At 36.4% G+C, this 17,164-nt stretch overlaps 1 protein-coding gene across 18 annotated transcripts in view; it reads right to left on the bottom strand.

Annotated features, from left to right (window-relative positions):
- Nucleotides 1–17,164, bottom strand: part of NCKAP5 (NCK associated protein 5) — a 400,045-nt gene that overhangs the window by 113,560 nt on the left and 269,321 nt on the right. The gene's annotated exons all lie outside the window — the stretch shown is intronic.

Genomic DNA, 17,164 nt, shown 5'->3' with positions numbered 1-17,164 from the left:
GACTAAAAGTAAACCTCATATTTCTGGGAATTCCTCTGTGAAACACTTTTAATTTTTTAATTTTCTTTTTCAGAAGTTGGGGCTGGAAATTTTTAACTGGTTCAAGAATGGCAATATTTGTCTTTTTTATTTTGGTTAAGTCCAAAGTAGTTAAGAATGACAAGCCTTTTAAACCTTCAATATTTTCCCTTCTGACACCACAGAAATGTCTGGAGTTGACATTTCAAAGAGAAGGTTAGGAATAGATCTAGCAAAACAGACTGCATTATAGCCCAAGCTTATCTTCCAGCGAGTAAATATCTAGGCTACTAACAGATACATCAATAATAGCTTTGTATGTCTACCTGCATGCAAATTGTAGAAAACAGCAAATTCTACTGTTATTTACAGAGAATATAATAGACTTACAATATATCCACCAGTAAAGCACTGTCAATACAGGCCTTCGAACAAATAGGTTAAAATTATGAAGGATGCCTTTTTTTCCCCCAGAATTCTTCCAAATGATCACATATAAAACATTTTTTGAGGACAAGGAGTAAAAGAGATCTAAATAAACAGAGACAGGCAGCATAAAGCTGTGCGTATTTCCTGAAGTTAAAGACATACATACTACACATGATGGTCTATATAATGCATATACACTTGATATAGAAGTACGAGCATGGAAAACCAGAAGTCCAGCATGACTCCTATTTTTTACCACTCACCCTCTGAATAAAGTGCTGAGCTGCGTGTCTCAGTGTGATGCATTGCTCTGCACAGAGACCAAGGCACTCACCTTCCACAAACAATATTCCTAGGCTGCCTAAAGAGAAACAGCTGCTGTAAATGAGGGGTAAAATGACAGGCAAGAGAAAGCCCTCTCACTTACAGTCAGACAGACCCATGAAGCTATGTGATGCCAATCCTGTCATACAGCAACACTGACTTGGGCAGTCAGGAAGGAGGAATCCTGAAACTCATTCACCTTTCCCAAAACTGCCACTGCGCTAACAGTCCAGGGCATCTCCCTAGAAGTGTGCACCCGGGCACAACGTTACAGGCCACGATGCCATCACACAAATGTAAGACATAAGACCAAATTTTTACGCAAGGAACAGTGTGTGAGTGTCGTGAAATTTGTTTATTTTCTGATTTTCCAATATTTACATTTGGTGATCCTTCCCCTTGCAAACTGTGAACCAGAGGCAGCTGTTCCATCTCCTTCTCTTTTTTTTCTCTTGTTTTAAGAGATTTGTTCCCTTATGGAACTGTTCTCCCCTAAGAACTGAGAGCATTTCACTGACAGACTTACTGTGCTTCCCCATGTAATATTAACAGGCAGTTATTTCCTCTATCAAAGAACTAAAAATAAAATCTCTGGTCCATGAAAAAAGTATGAAGTCCTGAAATTGTAAGTGAAACTAAGATTCTTACAATTAACGCAGGCAGATAAAGGCAAATGGTGTGGACCTGATTCATCTTAAAGGGCATTTTGTGTTTAATATCAAATTGTATTTAACATGTACATAAATATCTCTGCATTGAAAACTCACATAAGAGTTAATCATACCACATTTGGTCAGTTGCATTTGTTTCTATTTTTCTTGCAAAAATACCAAACTCTTCAAGGAAAATTCTAATTCTTTGAAATACTAATTATTTGAAATTAGTAACGACTAGTTGAAAACCTTTGACTATCTATACATCCAATACAGAAGTTTGATAAAAACTTTCAGTGCAGCCATTTTCAAAGAAAATATTTGCTTTCATTTGAAAGGAAACATTTTGCAGAAGATTTTGATCAAATTTAAAAGTGACATTGAAACCAGTACAAATATTTCCAGGGCTTTGGGTCCTTCTGAAATGATACATATGGCAACCACTTTTTAAAAAATTCACTTGCCTAATCACAAAACAGAAGGTTGGTTTTTTTTTTAATTCAGATCTTGAGGAAAACTCTTTTACTTCCAGGACAGTTTTTCAAGCAATAAGAAAGGCAACTTTAGAAGTTACTTTAAATGAGTTATCCTTCAAACCTTTGCAATTTTGACCATGAGGTTACTGACAGAGTGACAGTTTTCTGCTTTCTGTGATTCCATTATCCACACCTTCCTGAGTAGCATACTCAACTTCAAGCTCAGTAGAGTTTGAAAAGAACAGGGCATTTCAGATCTATGTATGAAAATTAATCTTTGGGCAACTTTATTCCAACAGAACCCATTTCTTATTTTTTCCTACTTGTCTAGCTGAGATGTTCACAGTAAATACAGGCAATACTACTACCGACTCATGGCGCTGGGAAGCGGGTATGGAAAAAGAAGACCAAGAGACAAAGAGTTTGTCTTTACAGGACACACCTCAATATCTAAGTATAGGAATAGGCCACAAAGGCCTTAAGCTCATTTTCTTCAAAAGCTGAAATTCAAGAATTTAGATATTCCTTTTAGCAAATTTAATTTACCTTTTCAAATTTTGGCAGGTCACACTAAAATATTCAGTTCAGGAATAGAACGTAATTTTAGAATCTAATTAATTAAAACAAATTGTGACTTATTTTTCTTTAAAAACTAAGATAAATTAAAAATGATAGTTGATGGAACTAAGTAGAAAACCTTGAAATTAAGTACCAGGAAGCCAAGGATTACACATATCTCTATACAGGAAATTTTTTTTTAATTTATAGAAATTCTATCTATCAAGAGCAGCTCTTCTCCTTTAAAGTGACTTTTATATATTTTTTCTAATATCATTGGAATGAACATGAAATATAATTTCATAGGTCAATGCAAAAAAATGGCCCTAATGCTATAACTGGTACTTCTAGGCTGCTCCATGCACCTGAACTAAAGGAGTGTTATCAAATGATAGTAAACGGTTCAAATTTGGCACTATCTTCAAGCAACACCAACACCAACCTCCTCTCCACTCACTCACTCCCCTTCCCTGGGAAACTAAGCAACTGAGTGTGCTTGGGGTTGATGACAGAAAGAGAAGGTTCAAAACTTTAATGCATTCCTGCTTTTTTTCCCCCGTGTGTCTTTTCATGTATAATCAACAACACTATTAATTGTCTTCCACAACCAGTTATGTTGGCTCTCACTGAAGGTGAAACAACAGATGTTTTGCCCTATATTCAGAGAAAGTGGATGCTGAATTTTTATATAAAATTTTTTTTTCCCAATTATTTATCCTAAGTTTCTTCATTTAGTTCAAACAAAAATAATTATGAAATAAAGTGATTTAAACTGACAGCCTGGAAAACACTGATCACATATGCTTAAATGTCACATTCACTGGCTGTGTGATGGGAAACTCATATCAGTTCCCTGTTATCCAATGATTCTTTAAATGGGAAAATCAGATTTTTTCTTCTCCAAAGAAACATGTATGACTTTTTATGAAATGGAAAAAATATACAACTGTTTTTCCTTTTTAAAAATATCCCTTGAGCTTATTTGTATTTGAATTCTGAGAAAAATAATTACTTTTCTTTGCTATACTATGCAATAGATTTAAAGTATTACATGATGTTCTAATTGATACTGTCACAAAATATTTTTAAACATAATAAAATATACATTATTCTCCTTTTCCTATGATGAATCATTTTACTCTATTCCTTTAAAGACTTGGAGTTAAAAGGTTTCTACCACAATAAGCTATTAATGTCAACTGTTTCACAATTCATAACACAAATTTATAACAAGTTTCTCTGCTTTTAACTACACGGGAGCATTGAGTTATTTCTGAAGGCAATGTTTCCTGCAATTTCACTTTCTTCATCAGAAGTCACTCATAAGTCAACTGCCCCAGGTATTTCAAAATGAACTTCTTTTGATGGCTTCAGTTATTTCTCTCCCTTCCAGCTAAGGAGTTGTGAAGCAAAGCGAAGCAAAGCAGGTATTGGTGCACTGCATTACGAATAGGATCAAATGCCATATAACGTGCAGCAATTGTTTTGTAGCCAATAGCTAACTTCTAACAACTGAATCACAAAATTACTGTTCATTTCTTGCTAAGTGAAATAAAACTCTACTTGCAAACATCACCTTGCTTCTCCTGAAAGCTTTGAACATTTTTCTTTTTTGTTTTTATAGACACAGTAAGCAGCAAACAATGCCCTTCACTCCACAAAGCAATATGCGGTAGGTTGATTTCTGTGCTGACATTTGTTAAATTAAAAGTTCTGATTCATTTTATTTTTAATCTTTTAGAGTGGAATAGTGAATTTGCAGAGTAATTGTATTTTGCTCAAAAGAACAACAACCCAGACCCCAAATTCTTTCCTTTCAAAAGCTTCAACAGTTTGGAGTTGTGTCTGTTTTTTCTGCCCTGCAGACTCTGCTCACTTCAGAGAAGACAGATGTAGAGGGATGAGGATCCCTTAGAAACTGTCTGCTCACTTCAGAGAAGCTGGATGTAGAGGGATGAGGATCCCTTAGGAACTGTCTGATGTGGCAGTTATCCTAACTAGTAATATGAAATTTCTCCTATTGTGCTGGCTGACATCAGGTGTATCTACATTGGCTTTTTGGCTTGGATGAGCAGTGAGTGTCCTTCTCAAGAGTTTTTTCTGATCACTCCACCGACCAGGCTACAATTCACACTGCTGTATGGCCTTGGAGCCAATGGACTGGGTTTCTTTTACATGAAATTGGAAGAGGAACTCCAATTGCTGCTGGGCTTAACTAGAGCTAAGCCAAAGTAAACTCCCCAAAACGTATATAAAGTGTACATCAGGTCCTTAGCACCAACAGCTTGGCTCTATGGATCTGCTCCTGTTACACTGCGCTGCTTGCTAAGGCAGACATATAACTACAACAGGCTATCTTCAGATCCTAAATTAATAGTGATAGACCTAAGGAAGTTATCTGCTAGAACAAGAATGTATCCCATAACACCAAAGTAAAAGATAGGCCTGTTGGGAAGGTTTTTTCCTACATACAACAGAGATGTGCCAGAGGCATATTTTTTACTTGGATAATTTTACAGCTTTGTACTGAAAATAGAAAATATGCAACTGTACAGAAACATATGCATTAAAGCCAGCTACATGGAAAGTAAATACTATATAAGTGTTACAGTGCAATACTAAATACTTTCCAATTATTTACTTAACCTTGCTCTTCAGCATATAAAATTTATCTCAGATTTTGTTCTTTGTACTTATATTTGTTGGTAAACTACATGCCTAGGAGGTCCAAGAAAAGCCTTAGTCTACACACTTTGGGAGGATGTAGAAAACTGTAGAAGTTCTTAAAAAAATAAGCTTTGGATCATAATAACAGTCTCATATGGAACATACATTAAGTCAAAGCTGATGGGATTCAGTGGTGCTCCAGTAAGAAGCTCAGGCATGAAAAGCGCAGCAGCAGCAGCCCAACAGCCCAGCTCTGATCTACATAATGAGCCAAATTCACGTCACACATAAGTAAGCACAACTCAAGTGTAGCCACCGGAACTGCACCCACCTTCACATGTCCAAATTTGATAGCCAAATACACTAACACTAGTATCAAACATGAGGAAATGTTGCTGTTATCTTATTCCAAGCTGCTGTTCAAGAGCAGTATCAGTGATTAATCGATTGGCCTAAAGGGAAAACGTGGAGAAAAGAACAAAAATAAATCAATGTATGAAATACCATGCAATGTAATATATACCTACGATCGATCACATTACTGCTCTTTCAGATTGGCCTGTAATTGGGAAATATTCCTGCCTGGCAGAGGTCACTAGCAGGACAAATCAGTTGCTTAAAACTATGAGAAGTTCTCATCTCTTATTTCTATTCGATTTCTCTGTGAAAAATACAGTTTTTGCCTAATACTAGCAAGTTCTGTTTTACAATGAACTAAGAATACCTATTTTTACCCATCTAATTGGGTAAAATTTTGAATAGTTACCCTGGGGTCACTGTGAAGGACAAAATATTTGATAAAAGAGTACAAAGAAGACCACCACTGGAATGGAAAAAAAAATATTCTGCCACACCAAGAGGAGCTGAGAGGAAGACACAAGCTTTTTCCTTAGCAGTGAAGTTATGTCAACACTACACCAAGCAGCTCTGCGAAGATCTGCTAAAGCTGGCTCAGGTTGCTAACACGTTGTTCTACTGGGTCTAACACCCTGGTTTTCAAGAAGAGTTAATTAGTTCAAATGAAAACTATGCCATGTAGCTACACTGCTTCTGCTACCTGAACTATCTTGCATAGCAGGGCACTATATAAAAAGACTATATTGTTTATAAAGCTTGTAACAGGGCCTCTTTCTCTGTTTCACTCATCCTACCTCAATTTAATCAAATTAATGTATCTATGTATGTACAGAACAGCTACCTCTGCATGGCACTGGGGAGACACTACTATGTCTAACAAAATTGTTTTTGTGATGACACAGATCAGATTTAAGGTTACAGAAAGAACATTCACTGCTTATTTAAGAAAAAGAATATTGCAACTGCCATTATTGGTAATAGCAGTTAAAGTATAATGACATCAAATGCAATACAGGACTGAAGGAAATTATCTAGGAGGAGGCAACAGGCTTTTCTCTGGCACATGTCTAAGGTCTAAAGAAGCAAACTCCATAAGGTTTAAAAGAAGAAAAAGAAGGAGCTGTTAGCAGGCAAGTAAGCAGAAACTTTAGCTGTTTCAGCCATATGACCTCTTCATTGAAAAGCCCGTCTCCACTACTTTCCAGCTTACCATAAACTGTTAAGAGAAATGCTAACCAAGTATTTCAGCGGAAGAGATGCAAACCAAGATTTTAGCTTCTTCCATCTAAATGCACGATAGTCTCACATAATGTGCAACCCTCAGACCCATTTCTTCAGCTGACCTGAAACTGTTGCTGCAGTAACTTTACAGAGGACTTTGTCTAGCAAAGTAACCAATTTGTAAGTACTCTTTTTCTTACATTTTACCAAGAAGCTGAATGACAAACCTAGGTCTTACTTGCTTCCTCTTTTTAAAAGAACTTTTTCCTAAAGAACTTAAACATTAAGACCCAGAGCATTTAAAATCCAAAGGATTATTCTGGAGGAACAGACCATTTGACTGATTGAAGACAATATGGAAAACTCCAGGTTTATTAAAGGGAAACAGTTGTAATTACTAATTGAGCGTTTCTCTTCTCCTAAATAATTTCCAAGTCTTGGCCTTGTATGAGTACATACTAACCAGAAGAGGAATAGGAAAATGCATGAATCACACAGATGAACGAGCACTGTCACCACACGTGATGGAAGGCTAGCAGTTATCACAGGTACTCCTGTGGGAAGGGAAGAAACTCTGCCCTCTAGATGGCATTATGCGGCTGTATATCCCAGATGCAACTGGAGAGCCCTGCCAGGCAATCCCATCAGTTCTCCACCTGCACAGGAAACATGGGCACATACATCAAAAAGATCAGATGGCAGTTCTTGGTCTCAATGGGAGGGTGACAGCTGCACACTGCTAAACGGCAGAACAGAGGCTATCCTGGGGCAGAGTCCCTGTTTTAGCTGCTTGATGTGGGAAGCAGAGGAAAGGTGCTCAACCTGAGACGGAACAGAATGGAGGATCTCCCATATCCCATATGGGGAAAGGCAATTTACAACTGGCAGGGATGGGCAATGTGTGAAAACACTTAATTAAAAAAAAAACAGGAAAAAAAAAGATTGTCCTTATGAAAAAAACAAACTTCTACTTGGCATTTAATAGTACTGCAGATCTTAACCAGACAAATGTACATTAAAATATGTATGTATTCATGTAGGTATACATGTCCACGCATATAAGGTTATACTGTACCCATGTACAGCTGTCTTGATGATACACTGAAATTAAATAATTAGTGAATAATCAAGTATCTACGGAAGCATCAGTGAAAATTAGAGTCACGCGTAATGGACTGAAGTCACACTATTCCACATTTGATTTATCTGTTCTCTTTATATATTTATAACTAATCTTAAAATCTGTGCTTGTCACCATGACAGATTAAGCAGACTTAAAAATAATCGTTTGAGTATTTTCTGCTGTGGACTATTAAAGTGGCTACATAATAAAGCCAGTGAATATTGAATTTCATGAGTATGTTAATCATATAGATTTCACATGTCTAGTTAAACATATGGCCAACACAGGAGCCAAGACCCTTATATGCTAGAAGTCAGCACAGCTCCAGTAATTCTAGTAATACAAGTATAACTATACCTGCCCAGAATCCCAGCTATAATCTCCAATTCTGTATTTCTACAAGACGAACAAAAAGGAAAGCACTATCGAATTAAGAAAAAGTGCATCACCATGCAGACCTCATTACTGTTTCATCATTTTCCAAGGCCAGTAAACAGAAACAAAAGGAGATAAATTATTTTGCTATGTAAAAGTTGTAAGGGATTCAGCTCTAACAGCTGGGGTAAATTAATTGTGATTTCCTATGCAGCCTGTGGACAATGTCCACAGAATACTGGGATTTTCTTAATCATGTTAGTTTGACATGAACTGCAGCTATTTATTTCATTTATGAACTATATAACTGTCATTACAGTCAGCAAAATTGCATGCATTAGTATGTAAATTAAAAATATAAGGCGTGATTCTACAATCTCTTGTCACATAGAATCTTTCCTCTGAAAGAAGTGCCACTGTGAGCAATGAGAAGGCTCATGGGAAGTGCTTGTGTAGAACTGGGCCCAGAGTGCATACCTGATAGAAACTACTTAAAAAAAATACTGAGTCTCACTCTCTGAAATGATAGATGTGTTGGGATAAACAGTCACCGAGATCTATAACACAGTGTTGCAAAATCTCATTTCATTCAGCAGGGAGAGTGAATTTTCAATTGTACCACATGCCTGATTGCTAAAAAAGGTAAGTTACATTATCTACTCATTACGTGCAAGAAGGCACTATACATGGAGAGAAGGGCACTGAAAAACTATCATTATTTAAATTATAAAAGTCAGACTGAAATATCAGATTCCTTCACTGCAACCTAGCAAGGACTCTTTGCAGAACACGGTTAACATTTATTTCAATAGAGAAAATCTGACAGGTTTAATAAAACCAAGACGATTTTCCTTGACTTCCGTGACTTACCTTTTCTTCACTGACTACACCTATTTCTCAGACCTTCTGGCACCAAATCATCATTCTTGTAGCCATATTCAATACTTTGGACTATTTAAAGAGCGTTTGTTATGTCAGCCAAGTAAGTACCAAAGCGCTTTCTCTGTGGTACATAACTGTAAGAAAAGAGCCATTGTACTAGAATCTGGACTATCGTAGAAAAAACTGAATTTGTAATCTGCTTTTACAATAAATATATGCAATTACATTTGGCTGTGCTAAAATGAAAATTAAATGCTTACCTATGTTCTCCTTATTTTTTTATAAAAATTCCAGAGCTCAATATACTATCTTGAGGATCCTATAGTTTACCTATAATTTTCACAACTGCTTGCACCATAATTTAGGCAAATATCAACACTACAGGTAAACTAAAGGATATTCTGAACAGTATCCTGACTAAGATATGAATGTGAATTAAACATTGCATATAAGAAATGTTTCTTCCACCTGGAAGATGTTGGATTCACTGCCCTGGAAAAGGATATTTTATGTCATTTTACCTTGAGAAGGTACAAATCAGGAACAGCATAAGCTACTTGCTCTGCCTTTCCAAGGTACCTTGTACCTCACTTGGATAGACTGATGTCTGTGATAAGAGCACTGAAATATCTGATGCGAGAAAGTTAGTAACTTTTATTAAAACCTAAATTGACTGCATGTGCAGGCTAAAGGAGAAAAATTCTGATAAGCAGCAAAATTCCCTTTATACAAGTAGTTGATGGGGTATGACATGATGTCACACTTAAAACAATTAAATGCAGTTTTAAAACTTAACAGAATAGGAACACTAGTTGGAGCATATTCTGTTGAGCACTTCACTCAATTAGTGAATTTTGACAGATTACTGCTTCATGGATATCTCATAGTAGAAAGCAGAGTGTCTGAAATCTTTTACCTTTTCAACATGTGCCAAAAAACTCAGAAGCTCTGCATGTTGTGACCCAAAACATTTAACTTCTGAACAACTGCTGTGGTGCTTCATAGGAGATGCAATTCAATACTCTTTTTTTTCCCTAGACCTAGTTAGCAAAGAAAACAATACCATCTGTTACTCAGACTAAAATTCCCAGGAGGCACCACGGTTGATTTTAGAAACTAAGTATTTTAAGCTTTCATTGAACTGAATAGTCACAAAAATGCAGATATGCATGGCCTCCTCCATGCCTCTGCCACCAGTCATGGAGGCAATGACTTAATGTACAGACTTATTTATATTAAGGTACTCTCCCACTTCAGGAGATGGAACTGTTTGGTGGAACAGTGGAGCAGCAGTCTCTCTCTAACGATAGCAGCAAGTGGTTACAGCAATGAAAAAGAGGGCAAATCTGAACAGCTCTTCCTACATCTAGTGGGCAGAGCTATTTTCAACATCCCTGTGTAAATTCATATCCCTACTAGATCATCTTCATTTTTGCACGCCAAAAAAGAAATTGCCATGAATTTTGACTGGCTTAGGAAAAAAAGTCTAAAAGGAGAGAGAAAAAAAGAAAGTCCTTTTAGATCCTCAATATTTTACCTGTCTGCAAGAAGTACATTCTCTTCTCTTAAATACTCATCACATACTAACTGAATTTAACTCTCTGCCCAGAAGAGGTTTCTATTAGTCTTCATCTTCTATATGAAGATATTATTTCTATTAACATCCTAACTGATAAGGTGCATCGACCACTGAAACCTATTCAGTGTCTGTGCCAGCTACAGAGAATGCAGCTTCATGCACTTGTGGGCAGCATGTAGGATGGATGGAAAAGCCATGGTGGAAGATCTGAACAGCAGGAGGGCATGAGCTGGCAGGAGGGAGGGTACAAACATGTGGGAAGGAGGTGCATTTAAAGACTGCAGCAGGAGTGGGTGAGGACAGATGGCAAAGAGGAAAGCACCCCAGAGCACAAAGGCAAGGAGAAGCAGGTAGCAGCCATGAGATTTGCTTCTCAAAGACTAGGAACAACTGAGCCACTGAAGACCTACAGTAGAAGAGTTCAAGCATCAACAGCTTATAGAATACATTCAGCTTGATAGTACTTCTTTGGTTTTAATTTAAAATTTACCCAGTTATTGGGAGGCTAAAACAGTTTGCCAATATTATTACCAGCAAAGAGCTGGAATAAACTGGGCTGTTTTTGAAACCAGTGATGCAAGTCAATGCTGATTCATTATCAGCCACTGGATAAGTTTGGAAATAAGACTTTCCCTGCCTCATTGTCTGATCCCTGGCTATAAAAAAAAAAGAGTTCTTAGGCACCGTCCAGAAAACTAATTATAAAAGTCTCCTACTGAAAAGATTTAAAAGTAAAATAATCCAATAATTAGGATTAAGTAGGTTGGCCTTTGGTGACTGATGAGCATAATGAATCTAGTTAGGTGGATGGCCGAGGCACTGAGCTAAGAAAGGGCTTCTGTCTGAGTCAGATTAAATGCATTGGCTGGAACAAGACTAGTTGCTACAAAATATTTAGAACATTGCTACAAAATAATTAAAAGTTTCATGATTTTTCTGTGCATCTAAGTGAAGTGATTCAAATTTCCTAGAAACCAAAGTGATGCAGCTAACTTTCAATAAACAAAAAGTTTTTCCTCACAGTTATTTTCAGAAACTCAGGCTCTTTGCTCCTGCATAATGTATGTTTCTTTCCATGGAAAATAATATAATTTTTAATTTTCTTACCATTTTACATGGTAGTACATGGAAAATGAGGGGGGAAAAAAAAAGGGAGGGAAAATAATGTCAGAGCAAAACAAAAACCACCAGCATCCCACTCCAAATAAAGTTATCTTCTCAATCCACTCAAAGGAAATACGTACCCTTCTCATATTTCTTTTTTATCTTTTTATAGTTCATTGATATCATGTCTTTCTTCCTCTGCAGGGCAGTAAAAACATAATATGGGAAATACTTGACATACTTCCTCATTTGTTTAATGGTGATGATACAAGGGAAATTACCCCTCTAATATATTTGAACATTTAGCTTATTATCCTGAGTGAGTTTTCTCCCAAAGCTCAATTTATTAAAACACAACACATCTTTCTATGATGAACTGCAAAGGGCAAGAGGGCAAAATTCTATAATTAAAATTAGAGTGGTTTCGTGACTCTTCCCTAGCAGATACTGCTTCTACTGCAGCTTAGTTTACTGAAACTTTCATTGAGTCTCACTCACCCGCAAGCAATGAGATTTTCACACATGAATTAGGCTTTTCATTTGATAACTTCAAGGTTACAACTTAATGCTACCGCAGTGAATTGCTATTTGGTGAAAAATGCAAGGTTGTGAGCAGCCTTCAATCATCATTTTTTGAGGCCAATGGAACTCGTGCCCATTGCAGAACTTCTGGGAGGGAAGGGGGACACTCAGCAAACCAGGAGAACCACTTCCTTGTTGACAATGCTTATTTTAATTTCAATGTAAGTACTGCGTTTTTAGCAAGGCGTTAGTTGTGCGCCATCATAGGCTAAGGTGGGCAAATAATCTCTTCTGAAGAGTGGAAACTGCCCTCACATAAGCAAAACTCATTAATTCCCCATAACAAGGTGATGGTACACTGCTTATCTAACAGAGGGGAGTGGAATGGGACCATGTGTGGTCAAATAAGGCATGCACATACAGCCATGAAACAGAACAGGTGCTAGCAAAAATATGATGTCCTATCCTAAATGCAGGCACTACTCATCCCATAATGGATGGACACCTTGTCGTAAGACAAGCATGGTGCACCATATGATGCAGTGTACATGCTGACTCCTGTCATACAGATCAACTGGAGCCTCACAGGAGGGAGCATGCCTGCACTCTGCTTATGTGAAAGACTTCTAGTGGTCTCTGGGAGGAAGGGCTGTGGGCTCTTCAGAAATACAGATAAGAAGTCAATCCTGTGCCTACCTTCGTAGGGGAACCAGCACAAAGAGACGGTTGGAGTGAGTAAGGGCAATTCAGATTCTTTTTTCCTGCAGAGTGGATCTAGGATCTATAGTTTATATGTTCTTTATATGTGGTAACTCAGCATCTGAAGGCTGGATAGACACACCTAGACTCAAAACCTTAATTCCACCTCTTCTGTAATCTGTTTTCCTCTTTGCTTCCTGTGTAAAAACTTGTTACCCTGCCAGACAAAACCATTATGGCCCTCTCCTCTGAGTTGTTTCCAGTTCCATGTCTTTGAGTCAGTATAAGAATACATTCAGATGGAAGAAGCCAGAGGAAACCAGCCAGCTTCCCAAGGTATTTGACCGCATGTCACATTCTAGCTCTTTACCTGTCTACAGATGTGCACCAGGGCACAAACAGATGAACCAGACTGTACAGGATGCAGGAAATCTGCAGGTGAGGTGAAACTGAACCCAATCTTCTTGAGTCTTCATCCAGTATCTACTCACGCTCCCCTTTCTTTTTGAGGAATTGAGAGGATGTAACACCACAAAAAAGACTTGTGTAATCTTACAGAATCCCTTTTTTTATTGGCAAAGCAGAGGATCGTCCAAAACAACCTTCATTAAGTACTCTTTGGTCATTTAGTTTGGAGCAATCCCAGTCAGCTTACTTCTTCATAATCAACCAAAAGCAAATACTTTCTAAGAAAGCTGCACTACTGCAGTTGCAAAGAAGGAAGTCCAGAAGAGTTGGAACATTGCATACAGTTAGACATAGTTAATTCATACCAAATTATCCTCCCTGCATAAATGTCTGTGCAAATGACAGACTTTAATAAGCCTTCAAAGCTGACACAGTATTTATCACTGATTAAATTTTTAAAATCAAAGTAACTATGGCTTTTACAGACATGTTTAGATTAAGACTGACACTAACTTAGTATATCAGTTTAATTCACTTGCAATTATGCAGGTGCTTGGGCAGCGTGTATTTCAGTCATTTAAGGCTAAATTGGGGCAGAGCACCCATAGCTCCATATTGGATAACAAAGCCCTGGGACAGTCTTAAGGCCTTTACAGACACTGTTTTTCAAATCTAGAATATTCTCAAAGCTTTCCTCTGTGCACTGTGTAAACTGTGATTGTGTAAACTGTTCTTACTGGAAACAAGAAATAGTATACAAGCTTGCAATGAGAGTCCGTATAATACCTAATATAGCCAGGAGGGCAAATTAAGATTTTGTGAAAAATTTCCAACTTAATGTATATGACTTTGGAAATATAACATTATTGTTTTACTGTAATTGTGTATATACCTATATATACCTGAAATTGCTGTATGGGGGTTGACACACGTCCAGAATAAATTATGTTTTTTCTACATTTCTGGCTACATTTAAAAAAAAATTGCAATTCTTCTGGTGATGAAAGCAGATTAAAAAAATGAAATTCCACCAAGGAGTTGATATGTTATTCACCATACTTCATTAATATTTCATTTTTTGCAGCACTCCAAATGCACAGAGAAGTTATCAGAGAATTTTTTTTTTTTTTTGCTTTGTAAGAGTTAGAAGGCATTTGATCATAACTGCTGAAGTAAATTAAGTGGCATTTCAAGAGCAGCCAACTAAAACTGCTGAAGGCACAACGGACTTTTGATATCCAGGAAATCACAATTAATTTCAACTACATAAAATAGGATACAACACAGTATGAACCATTTATTATTTGTCATCTGTTTCATTTGATTAGAAACATATGGTATTTATCAGTCAGTAGAGTGGAAATAGAATTTGCTGTAAATGATAAAGGATGTAAAAAGATCACAGGTAAAAGGAGCAATGGGAGAATAGGTATATATATTTCTTATCAAAGTATACGAGAGCTTCCACTTGGGCTGACTACAAAGACACTTTATTATACTGATTTGTATTGTTCAGTGAGAAAATTTCTAGGTTAAACAGAATATAATAAAACCTAAAAAGTATTACAGAAATTTATTTGGCAATACATTTCACAGCACCCAAGCATAAGAAAAAAAAAAAAAAAAGAAATATTAAACACAACTCCACTGATATGGAAGCTACTTAAAGAAAGTTTTCTGTGAAAATGAAGCCTCATCCTTTTTTTCACACTTAGATTTGATAATTTGCTGGTCCATATCCAACAGTTGAAGATGACTACAGTTTTCTTCACATTGCCAGAAATTCCTGAAGAAAACCACCACTCACCTCGCATCTACCATGCCAGTACTCCAGGAAGGGCAGAAACAATTATTTCATGTATGGAGCAGGAACATTTTTCCCATATAGATATTCAAAAGAGAAGAAACTAAACAATCTGTTGTATATGTACTGGCTACTACCATTTATCCCTGTGCTGGTGCATAGCTTTTCTCTTTTGGTACTTCATTCACTTGAAACTTAGCTTGGACTTATCCAAATTTTTTTGCTTTAATGTGACCAGTCAAGAGAAGTTGTTAACCAGAAAAAAACTTACCTGCTGAATCTAAATTTTTGTATAATAAGAACATTACACCACTTTCTCAAACTTTTCCCTAGATGTACACTGTAATAGACATTTATATACATGTATATACATATATACATACGGTCCCTCATTTCAAGAGAAGCTCAGACTAGCAATAGGACAATGAATATAGGTAGGAAGGAAGGATGGAATAATTTTACAATGCTCTAACAGAGTAGGCTACATCTTTTCATGAGCTACACTTGACTAAAAAACAAACTAATATGAAGAAATATGAAAAGATTTCTTGAAAATGCTGATTTTCATGAAATTAAATTAACAGGCATTAATGGATCAGGTCCCACATTTTGACTATTACTTTTACTAGGTTCTGTTTATAGGCAGTCTTCAGATTCTACAGTGCACAGATGGAGGACCAACTTTAGAAAGTACTTTATTAGCCTTGCTGATTTTATTAATTGTGTATGATACAGTAACATCTAATCATGTAAAGTAAGATTAAAGATTCTGACACCCACAGCACAGGAACTAACAAGCAGCAATTTTTTGTTCCTTTCTATATAGATCAAATAAAATATTTAGAATAATTACTCTGCAAATAGTGAAGGATTAGAACTGCTAATTGCATATAACTTTAAAAAAGTATGTCTCTCAATTAATAAACCATAGAGTCTTTGACATTGCAATTTATATTCTTCAAGAGAAAAATCAAGTGCAAGAATATATAACATGAAACAACAGACAATTATCAACACTTTGTTTTAATTATCTTGGGCCACAATTAATGTTGGCCCTGCAGTTCATCCTTCTACTTTGATAGCTCCTTCGACTATTTACGTAGATTAATTCTTGAAGTAGTGGCATTCCTTATTATGTGTTTTTGAACAAGCCACTGCACAACACTGATATCAGTGAGGAAACCTATTCACTGACCTTCCACAACTAGATTCTGTCTGTCCATAACATTACGTTATGTATCTGGGCAATTTGCCACAACTGAGAAAGGTTGTGACATTACTGAACAGCTTCCATCAACTGAGGACATAAAGAACTGCAACTGTCATGCAGACCGATTAAGAAGGCGAAGCAAACACAAATCATGCATATTTGGAAATAAAAGACTACAAGGAACCTACAGTTATTCTCCATTGACAGATAAAGCAAGACTATAGTAAACTGTATATTTATCAGAGTTTTATGGGCCTTAAAAATTTAGTATCATGTGTTTTTTTCCCAGGACAAAATTCAAGTTAATGAATATTAAATGTGTTTATTTTACAAATGGCCTAAGATTTTAAAAGAAAGAAAAATTGCAGAGACTGCCCATGCCTTTCAGATTTCAGATTCTGTATTTAGATCCAAACATGATTATAACTGTTCATGTTTTACTTTTAACAAAGTCCTCAAGAACAAAAATCCAGAGTTTCATTTGATCAGAGTACAACTCAAAATAAAAATCATGATGTAAAAGAGCCTTCACACTTAACCAAAAATGTATAGGCCCAGTGATGAAGTCTTTGTTTACTGAGACCCTACATAGGCAAAATGCCACTAAGATTGTTCTAAGGCATTCATTTATCCATACATATAACACTACATAGATACTTGAACAGAAGAGAATGGAGGAAACACTTGATAAGTTAAAAATATGTCTTTGTACTAGTTCAAAATTATATTAAAATATGCACAGTCTTTTTTTTTTT

The sequence above is a fragment of the Ciconia boyciana genome, chromosome 10 (genome assembly GCF_034638445.1).
Source record: "Ciconia boyciana chromosome 10, ASM3463844v1, whole genome shotgun sequence".
Classification (NCBI taxonomy): Eukaryota; Metazoa; Chordata; class Aves; order Ciconiiformes; family Ciconiidae; genus Ciconia; species Ciconia boyciana.
The sequence above is the reverse complement of the archived record's forward strand: the minus strand, read 5'-3'. Positions and strand labels throughout refer to the sequence as shown.